The following is an 11,047-nucleotide window of genomic DNA, read 5'->3' as shown; positions in this document are numbered from 1 at the left end:
CCCCCGTCGCTGTACTTCTACCCTCCAATCGGCGTTTGTCATGCCCGGCGGCTTGGACGGCGGCGCCCTCGGCTTCCTCTGCTTCGGCTGGGCGACGGAGGCGGTCGCGGTTGCCGCAGCGCGGAGGACGACGTACTTCTTCGGTGCCATGGCAGCCGGCTGGGAGGCGAGCGGGAGAGAGAATGGCGGGAGGAAAGGAGAAAATGGGAGGGAACTGGGGGAAAAGCGGGGAGAAACGGCGGGAAGAGGCGCTCGACTCGCCGACAGGGCGGACTCACGCGCGCCTTTTCGCTTGTGTCGGCGCCCCAGGCGCCCCCCAGGGCGCCGGGTTCTGCCTGGGTCCGCCGGCACCAGATTCGGCCCGAGCCGGCGAAAAAGGGCTTCTGGGGGGCGACTGGGCCGTTTTTTCGGCGCCGGCGCGGCAAAAACGCCTGGGAAGAGCCTGTTGGGGGCGCGGCTGGAGATGCTCTTATATCCTTCTTTGAAGTGCCCATGGGGGTACGAAAAAGGTTGGACATCTATCGATCGCGTTCTTTTGGCAAACTTATGAGCATAAATCAAGGTACATACTAGCAAGTGGGATATTATTTGTAGGCCGAAAGACCAAATAGGTTTAGGTATCAAATACCTTGAAGTATAGAATAGGTGTCTGCTAATAAATGGTTATATAGGCTGTCTATCGAGGGGGGTGGTGTGTGGATACAGTTATTGTGTAACAACTATTTACAGTCCAAAACCTTAGCACAGGTCATGGCGCAGCCGAACGACTCTCCTTTTTTGGAAGGTCTAATGATATGAGGAAATTCTTATTAGGGAATGGAAACACTACTAGATTCTGGAAGGTACCTGGCTAGAGAGACACTGTTAGCCCTACAATTTCCAACTCCTTATAGTATTGTACAATGTAAAGACGTATTTGTCAATATAATACTAGGTTCGGTTCCTTTAAATATTCATTTCAGGCGGGTACTGGTGGGAGAACGGTGGGATAGATGGCTACATCTTGTGTGTATATTGCTGGAGGTTAACCTTTCTGATGCACCAGATACCCTGGACTGGAAGCTTTCGGTGTCAGGAGTTTTCTCAGTTAAATCTATGTGGTCGAATCGTATTTGGAATATTAATGTGCCTTAAAAATTAAAGGTCTTTATGCAGTTTGTGCACAAGAGAGTGATCATGACTAAGGACAACTTGCCAAAGTGTAGATGGGAGGATAGTAAATGATGTTGTTTTGTGATCTGGACGAATCAATCCAACATCTATTTCTCAAATGTCCACTAGCCAAGTTATTGTGGCGTATAATACATGTGTCCTCCTAATAGCATCTTCTGTTTAATTTGGACTTGGTTAAACAGGGTAGAGCTTAAGACCATCATATTTGAGTTGAAGTATGTGCATTACTTTGGGCTACATGGAACTGTTGGAATGACGCTATATTTAACACACAACATCGCGTCTGGATGGATCCGTATGTGGTCGTTCCTCAATCATTCGGAAGTCACGGAGCATATATGGCCTATGGATGCCATGCTGAGAGACGGTAGCACGAAATAAGTATAACCGGTTTGAATGGTGGTCCGATAATAGAATATGTGTTTAATCATCTTGAAGTATTTTCGCCGGTTGTGGCATGCATGTTATTCATTTCATTTGCTATGCTTGTGAACTGGTTTGAACTACGTACTTGGTTGGTACCTAGTTTAATGAAATGGATGTGTGCATTTTTGGATGCAGAGGCAGGAGATAATCCTCCTTTTTGAAAAAATGCAAATAGTTGCCCGTTCAAAAAGTGGAATATAACACATATTTTGTTTCCTGAGTGATTGTAGTTTTATGAAGCACAATACAAAGTAATCGACTTGACCAACTACAGCTCACTTCATGCTAAATCGAACGAGAACGCGGCAAGCAGAGGCTACCAGGGGGAGCTTGCCGTGCCCGACGAGCAGAGAGGCCGCACGTCAAGCTCGACGACTGCTGGCCACATGACTGCTACTCGTTACAAAAGGGCGCTTGCATGCTGACAGGAGTGCTTGGTCATGGCGGGAGGAAACCTGCATGCGTGAACCTGCCTAGGTGATTGATAGACAGATAAATAGTGTACCTAAAATGCCCTTAACTAATCAATATATTACTGAAAATATGTTGTGGTATTGGCTCATCGGGGCCCTCCAACCACATAAATGACCGACCCCAATAGACTAGCTAGGAAGTGCGGCTTGCCGGTGCTGCCGGGGATAGTCATATCCAATCCGGTCACGTGTTGTTCTTGACCCACTCGAAATAGTGTGACGGTAGTTGAAGAGAGGGTGTGGGATGGTGGAAGACTTAAAAGGACGATAGGGGTGTGTGTGGCGGTGAGCCGGTGACGGTGATAAATTATAAATGTTTTGACGCGCGGTGCCTGGGTCAACGTTTAGTAGTCTCGACGTTTGAACAAAGCATTTAATGATTGCTTAGGATGAATCATCCACCTATAGTAAGTTTATATCAATATATGAGAGGTCAAAATTAATGATGATCTGCCGCCTAAAAAATTAATGATGTTTTATTTCTCAGAAAAATAAGAAATGAAACATATACACCGTCAAAAAAAACTTTCTTGTATTGCTGGTATATTCTTAAATTCAACTCCAAACAATTGAGCATTCATCAATTATTCATCAAATGGCCAACGTCAGGAGTAATAGAAAAAAACCGAGTGTCGATGCCACAACCGATACAACCTAAGAATAGGCCACACAAAAATGGGAAGTTAATTGTTTCCAGATTTGTCTCTTCTTGCTCCATACTTCATTGCGTGATTTGAGCATCAACAACTTTCTCTCCATTTCCACCTTTGCAAGTGAGTCTGCAGATTGTTTTTCATTGTTGTAACAATATTATTCGAAAGGATACTCCTACTTCAAACTAAAGAGAAACATAACACATATCAGAAATTTAATCTTAGTGACAATTGAAAATACATGAGGGAACACAGAACAATCAATAGCTGCACCAATGGTATCACACCCCAATAAAGAATTGCTTACCCAACAACCCAACCATATGATACGATTTGACACAATGGAGTCATGCTTCCCAGTAAGAAAAGAAACTGGTCCGATAAAGAAAAAAACTTGCTGGTTGAGAAATATGTGCAATTTGTGCTTTTGTTGAGAAATATATTACCAAATGAACCAACCCATCCTTTCTTGACCATACAGCCTCTCCCACATGGGCGATTGGAATGTAGAACCTTATATAAGCTCATCTTTAAATATCAATTAAATCTTACAGTTAATAGTGTGTGCATAATGAATCTCGCAGCGGGCATAGGGGGAAATGCATGCTTCTATAAGGTCTAACATAGACATACTCTTCTCCAAGCAAAGAAACTTCAGAAAATCATGCACCACTGAAAAAAAGGTTGTTTAGTCAAGACCAGGTCACTCACCGCCTTCATGTAATTTCTTCGAGGACTTGAGCATCAATGAATAGCCCCATTCTTCACATTTCTTTCTTCTCTAAATGAGAGGCGCTTCACTCATTCTATTGATGGTTCTATGAGGATGGGTCCAATGTCCGATAACAACTCACCTTATTTTTTTCAGAATCCTTTGATACACACTAAGTTACCAAGCAAAATCCTTGAGGATACACATCTGGCATAAATAATTACACATTGTTCTAATCGACCTGCATGATGACACCCGTAAAATCTGAGATTACATGACAAGAACAATGGCTTGCAGACTATCACCAATATGATACCTTCCAAAACATCACACTAGGTTACAAGTGCAAGTAGAAAATGCAACACACACTGGACCAATAGGTCGTTGGCTCAGTACGTCAGTATTTAGTGCTGGAGATAGTTGATTGGATTTAATTGGTTGTCCATCAACCAACTTTAACCAGGAAGTACAGACCCAAAAGTATTGCACTGAAACTGGAGGTACCAAAGACAGAATTCAGCACGAATAGTAAAACCAGCTGTCTCCCGAAAACTTGGTCATGTCATATATATACTCAACTTGCATATTGTTTATGTATATACAAATTACAGTGAGGAAAGGGTAAAAAACAGAGGAGGGATTTATTTTCTAAGCTACTAATATGGCAAGAAGATAATTGGGATGACACTGCAACTATATTATAGATTTTCAGTGCCAGCAAGATCTCAGCAGTATAAAGAGAATGTCAAAAGAATTGCCGGATAGTGTACATTCATCGCACGACATCCCGGCCTGCCCACGCCCCAAGGGTTATCCCACCATACATGGATCCCCATCTTTCGCACCCTAAGTTCACTTAGAACCAACTAACCCAGTACTGAACTAAACATCTAAATCATCTCTTCAGAGAGCAGACACAGAATAATCTACGTGCTGGAAATAGGGAAATGGGACGTTTATTACCTTCCATAGAGCGAAGTCAAGCCTTAAGAAGCAGAGGCAGCACCCGCTGTTGATCATGGGTCATGATATGAAACATGCTCCTGTTCGGCTGTAACAAACAGTAGGCAGGCTACAAACAGAGTTTGATGGGGAACAATTAGGAATTAGTCATGTTGTCTGGTATAAAAGACATATAGGTCTTGAGTTGACATATATTTAAGACCTAACAAGCACCAACTATTTATTTATATAAAGCTAGAGACAACATCATTATTGGTGATGAATAAGATTTTTAATTGCTTCTTATAGACCTCATTTTTAAGACAAACTTTCATTCCCACTGACCTCATATTCAAGTTTCTCTTACCATCTTGCCAATTTAAAAACCAATTCTAAATGAATATTGTACATAAATTTTAGTCCTTGTCCTGCAATGTTTGCACAACTGCACCGATATTAAATAAACCTTTAACTTCCCCTATACATTTTGCCATGAAAGTAGAGGTGAATATCATTTCTTTTGATATGAGGTTGCATATTCACGTGACTGTAAGCTATTCGAAGTGCTGGGGGGCAAACTGTTGCAAAAGAAATATAATAATATTAGGCACACACAATTGTGCTTCTCAACATTCCGGATCTGTAGGCTCACCAGTAAATTACCTAACCGTGCAACTACATTTTCTACTCCTTCATTTTTATAAAAAAGTGGGGTTTCCTTACAGCTTGTAAAGGGGGTATTTAATTTCATGACATTGTCATCTTGTGAACGCCGACACAAAAGGAAGCATTGTCGACTCAGCCTCAAAAGTAGGCTTACCTCTTCTGTTCTGTAGATGAAACAGAAGGTTGTATGCTTAACCGAATGAATGATGAGCTTACCGAAAAATCCATATATTCAGAACAATATTTGTAAGCATTGTGATTCTTCTGCACAAGAAACAATTTATCAGAAAAATAAGATTTTCCTCTATAAAATTAGGTCAAAGAAACTAAACATAATAAATGCATACATATATATTTGTTTTCTCCCACAAATTTAACTAAGCAAAGCAATGAGTGGAGGAGCCTAATACTGCAATCTAAGGCCGACAAGGTAAAGTAGTGTTCACCTGAATAACTAATCGTGCATGTACATATTGATAAGATGTAAACATTACATTCGCATATCTAGTGGTAATTAAGTTCACATTAAATTGTCGTAGGAGAGAGATGATAGGTAGTCAAGTTGTTAAACACAAAACTATAAATAACACTAAAGAGTGAAGTAGAAATCTTTGATGCATCTTTTGAATCTATCAGTTTTCCGCTGAGAAATCTATAGATTTTACAAAAGTATAAACAACAAAAGATGATGGCAGATGCTGAAGCAACTCGAGTGAAGTAGGGTGATGAATCCTCACCACTCTTTAGTTGTCAAAACAAATGCACTTTAAGCATCTGGTGTAACATAGCAAGACAAATGCAAGTAAAATAGAACCTCACTATAAAGTTAAATACCATGCACATCATTCCCCAAACATCAATTGGAAGAGTTTTCTCTTAGCAACAAACTTTTTTTATATTGACAACAAATGATAACTGGTAAGAAACTGAACATTTCCAGTAAAGCTAAATAGGTGATTTTGATCAGGTATCAACCAAGACTGCAGTCATTCTGTCTTGTATCTTAAATAAACATTGTACATGCAGATGAGTAGTGCTACTGCCCCCAAGAAGTACATGTTACAGGACAGCCATAGCTCACATAGCTAACAGAAGTACATATCCAAAAAGACAGGGAGCAGGTATATATTCTAATAATATGAGAACTGAAATGTATCCCTTTCAGTATCCTTCCACATTCAAGAAAATGAAATTCTACAGCATCAACTAAAACACAACTACGTAGCCAGTTGGAGAAACATTAAGAGGGACGCCCAAAATCGAATAGTGAGGATGAGCGACTATTTTAGTCTACAAATCTACAATATCGGATTTTTATGATATTGCTCGAGATAGCAAACAATAGAATCTACACCAACTGATCAAAGCCACACAATCAAGGGAACAGAGGCTACGTTGTCCCAGTTCAGGGGAGGAAAATAAAAAACGAAGGCCAACAAAAAATGTGATCATGTACATGAAAAGTTCCCCATTTGATGAACCTTTATTATTAGGCTTGTACAGCTCTACTTACCTAAGTATATCTAATTACTGATAAACCTTAGCTTAGGATTTAGGTAGTGTAAACTGTAAACATTACTGACAAGCAAGATCACTCAAGAGATAGCTGGAAAATATTTGGTAGTGTGTAACCTTTTCGTTTAGACAAAACCATCTAGCAGGCGACAAAGAGATGTAAATATAGCTCATGCTTCTTAAGCCAAAAAATGCATACCTCTTTCGTGAAAGGGAAGTTACAATAAAGTTAATTCCTGAAGCTAAAAAGGGAAGGATTTCATTTCCATGGAAAAGAGTACACCTCCAGATGTATGGTTTCATCAATCGATGGGTATAAAAACATGCTTTCAGACCAAAAGACGACTAAAGGAAAAATACATCTACAGGTTCATGGTTCTTTCCGTTGTAGAAATACATTAAATCTGTACAGCTACAGTTTGAGAAGGGCTAATGACAAACATTTTCTTATTTATGGACGAAGAGATCCATGGCTGACCTGAACCTGAACAAACATAAGAAAAGGCTCAATAAGCATGTACCTCTCACTATTATATGCAGAAAGAAAATTAGCCAAAAATGACGACTCTACCAAACATGTTGGCATTAACAAAGCATGAAGCCCTGAATGCCTAGCCCATTTTAAGAGCTTGGTAGAGATCCAACTGGATGTTACTATCTATAGCATATTTACTTATTCATTGCAAGGACATGCAGTACCCGGTGTCAGCATTGACTTAGCCTCAGATGCAGTAGACAAAATAGCCACCACCTGGTTGCTGCTCGGCAGCCTCTCCACCTGACCAAGGTGCAAGCATCTCCTGAAGACTGAAGAGGAACATCCAAAACATGATAAATCAGTGAACAATGTTTACTTATAGATACAATTCCAAGATCACAATTTACTCAAGCTTTTGCAGGCTAAATCTAAATACATATGCTAATGGTTGGATACAATGAGTGGTGGGCATGTACATCCAAATACGCGCCTTATCTCCTCTACTCCTCTACTTGGACCAGCTGGGGGTAGTACAAATGTAGCAGTGTGCAACAGTGTGACGGGCTGCCAACTGAAGATCAGCAAAATATTCATTTCATAGTTGCAAGACAATTACGTTGCAGAAGTAATGCGTACACAAATCACAAAATACAACTACTTAAGCAATTTCACCTTAGCAATAACAGGCCTAGCCATGAAGTCCCAAGCAGATACTTTCACCATCTCTTCTTCCGACCCCATCTCCCTCATTGTCTCCTCCTCTTTCTCCCAGATCTTGCTGTTGGTGGCATCTTCTAGGCACGTACACAAATGAACATGCACAAAGAAGAGAAAGTCTAGGGATTAAATTAAAGGAGAGAGCAGGCTAAATGAGGAGAAATATATAGTGTGGCCACCTGCAAGGCTCCTCCCGTTGACGCGCTAGCCGGCGGCGACGCCACGCTCCGCTTGGCCTATCCCATCGCTCCGACTGGTCTCCTCCAGTCAACAACACGAAAGAGCGCTCCTCTGGGAAGAGCAGCGCCGGCTTCCTCTGCTCCCGGCTACATGACGCGCGAGCTCGACGGGGACGCGGTGGCACGAGCGGCAGGTCCGTGATGATGACCACGGCCACCAGGGTCCTCGACACGCTCGCCGTCGCGGCGGAGGGCGGCGGCGCGCTGCCTAGCACCTTCTTCGATGTGCCCTCGATCTTCACCGGCCCCGTGGAGCGCGTCTTCTTCTACCTTCTCCTTTGGCCCTGCGCCGGTGGTGAGGCCGAGGATGGGGAGCAGGGCGAGCGGCGGCGTGTGTGAGGCCGAGGATGGGGAGCAGGGCCAGCGGCGGCGGCGCGGCGGGCAAGAACAGGAGCGCGGCGGCGGCACGGCGGGGGCAAGAGCGCGGCGGCGGCTGCAAGGGCGAAGAAGAGGGGCGCGAGGGAGTGGAGGCTAGGGTTCTGAACCAATCGGGAACCCTCGTGAAACCCAGCCATCCACACCACGCCACGCACGGCCACACACGTGAAATTCCACCCTTGCCCTTTGGGGGCTCTGAAAATTACACGCGGTGGCACCCTGTTTTGATACTCGGTTCGATCCGACGGCCTTGGTCACTCCAGAGCGCCATCCGACGGCCAAGATCGATCCAGACGAAGATCCGACGGCCGTGATCGTTTTGGACAGCTAATCCGACGGCCCAGAACCAGACGCCCTGAGGAGGCTTCATTTTGGCTCGGTGGCAGCCTGTTTTGATACTCGGTTCGATCCGACGGCCTTGGTCACTCCAGAGCGCGATCCGACGGCCAAGATTGATCCAGACGAAGATCCGACGGCCGTGATCGTTTTGGACAGCTAATCCGACAGCCCAGAACCAGACGCCCTGAGGCGGCTTCATTTTGGCTCCCAATCTAACAATGGGATGCACCGTAAAAGAACTCTCTCTCCCTCTATTATATATATATATATATATATATATATATATATATATATATATTCAAAGAATCGTTTCACAGCATCTGCATGCATGCAAGCAAGCCAACTAGCACTTCAAGCCTATGAGAAAGTTTTACAGCGTACTACGTCTTGCATGTTGGGTGGTTGGTGAAACACTCAAGCTTGTACATTTTGAGAGGTTGAACCATGCACCTACACTCGTCTATAAAAGAGACAAAGGCATGGAGGGTGAGAGTAACAAACCAAGGCAGCCTAAGGATAATCCATTCGAAATAGGAGGCATCGGAAACTAGAGTATTTGCATCCAAATGAAGACTTGTACATGCACGTCCAGGTGGCCATCAACCAATATGTTAATGCCTTGGTCCATTAGTACGGCAAGAGGATGTGTGTTATTATCCTTCGTTAACTCAAGATGACTATCCAGCACCGCTGCACGAGTAATAAGTCACGACCAGCAGATATCCCTGTAGTGTCAGTGTCAAATTGACAAGTCCACTCGGCTCCGCTGCTCTGAGTTGACACATCCGACGAGGCCGTAGGGACTGAGTACTACATCCAACAAGGCCGTTGGGAATGGTACTATCTTTCGGTTCTTTCTTGCATCGATTATCTTTTGACCAGTTTTTGTTAACTGGCTACCGATTTCTTTGTGAATGCAACTGTAATATGTATTGGTGGCCGAGCAAACTTGTGCCTAACACAAAGTCGTTGTGGTGGCTTCTTCCTTAATCTGCTGCGGGGATTACTTTGACCACAGGAAACTATTAGAGAGTTTTCGTTTCTCTAGAGTTTCAGGCTGTATAAGCACATAGAAAGTTCAGTTTCATTGATCTCTCGTCCAGCTCTCCAGGGAGTTTAACTGAACGAGTGTATACACGTGATTCAGTTTTTCTCTGTGTAATGCCATAAATTGTCATTGATGTGCAGCCATCACCCACTCTCTTAGCAAATTTGGGAACCACAAAATGAAGTACGGAGTGCTATGTATTGAAAACATAGTACACAAAGTATATTAGGCAAAAGGATTGCAAGTTCTTGAGCTCAAAGACAACATCTTCTGAAGATTACATCACAGCAAACCACAACACATAGGTCGAACAAACATCCAAACGTGAGAATGGACACACAACAAAACATTCAAATGTTAACTAATGAAATAAACCTAAACATTCCACACAATCATCAGTCAACTCAGTACGTGACGTAATCCTTGAGTAATGACCAGCAGTGAGAGGCCCAATCGTTCCGCTGTTGTGCAATGGAGTCAAGGCTGCCGAGGAGGTTTTCGGAGTAGTGGAGGGGTCTGGCGGACGAGTAGATCGACTCCTCTTGCTCGAATCCGGTGATGGGTAAGCTCTCAAGGAAGTTCACCTTGTCTCGTGCAAGAACCATAAGAAATCTGGCCATACTGCTCGGGCGCCACCCAATCAGCACCGGGGCTCAGAAGGGCTGCGCCGGCATGATCCTTGTTCAACGAGAAGCTGCGAGAACCTGAGGAAGTCTAGCCGTACTGCTCGGAGGCCGCCCAATCAGCACGGGAGGGTTGTGCAGCGTGGTCACTGTTCAACAAGAAGCTGCAAGAACCAGAGGAAATCTGCTCGGAAGCAGCCGGGGAGGCACAATCAACTCAGCGGGAAACCGGCGTAATCGTTCATGAAGAAGCTCTAGTCCAGTGCTGATGTTGCTCGACGAGCATCAACAATTCTTCCTGAAGAAACCGAAACTGCGATGTGGCCGGTGGCAGATTCGACGCAGGAGGCGCCGGGGAAGAGCGCTCATCCCTTGCTTTCCTCTTGCGTGCCAACCTTGACGATGAAGAGTTCGACCCCGATCGTCCCAAGCGAGGGCGAGGCGTCTTGTAGATCTTGCAGAGCACCAGCGCGCCCCGGTCACTGGCAGAGCCGGTCCTGAGAATTTGGGGGTCCGGGGCGAAGCTAAAACTCGGGGGCCTTTACTATAAACATCATAATAGTAATAATTTAGATATATGTAATATTCACATTACCAGTAAACACTTCGATGCATCCAAAGTAATATTCATGTCAACTAATTTATCAATAGTGGAAAATCCATGG

General features: G+C 43.8%; 1 long non-coding RNA gene across 9 annotated transcripts; it reads right to left on the bottom strand.

The window, feature by feature from the left end:
- Positions 1 to 2,587: 2,587 nt before the first annotated feature.
- LOC109785278 (uncharacterized) lies at positions 2,588 to 8,480 on the bottom strand. Of its 9 annotated transcripts, none has more exons than XR_012184774.1 (9): positions 7,935 to 8,480; positions 7,711 to 7,829; positions 7,515 to 7,609; positions 7,260 to 7,367; positions 7,002 to 7,044; positions 5,200 to 5,309; positions 4,401 to 4,509; positions 3,437 to 3,678; positions 2,588 to 2,851 (listed from the first exon to the last, which is right to left on the bottom strand). It is a non-coding gene; the product is annotated as an uncharacterized lncRNA (long non-coding RNA). The 9 variants fall into 9 exon arrangements; XR_012184773.1 differs by having other exon boundaries at positions 7,529 to 7,609; positions 7,711 to 7,832; positions 7,935 to 8,070; XR_012184775.1 differs by lacking the exon at positions 7,515 to 7,609 and having other exon boundaries at positions 7,711 to 7,832; positions 7,935 to 8,374.
- Positions 8,481 to 11,047: the final 2,567 nt, after the last annotated feature.

This window comes from Aegilops tauschii, chromosome 1 (assembly GCF_002575655.3).
Source record: "Aegilops tauschii subsp. strangulata cultivar AL8/78 chromosome 1, Aet v6.0, whole genome shotgun sequence".
NCBI classification, from domain to species: Eukaryota; Viridiplantae; Streptophyta; class Magnoliopsida; order Poales; family Poaceae; genus Aegilops; species Aegilops tauschii.
This window is presented reverse-complemented; position numbering and strand designations above follow the sequence as displayed.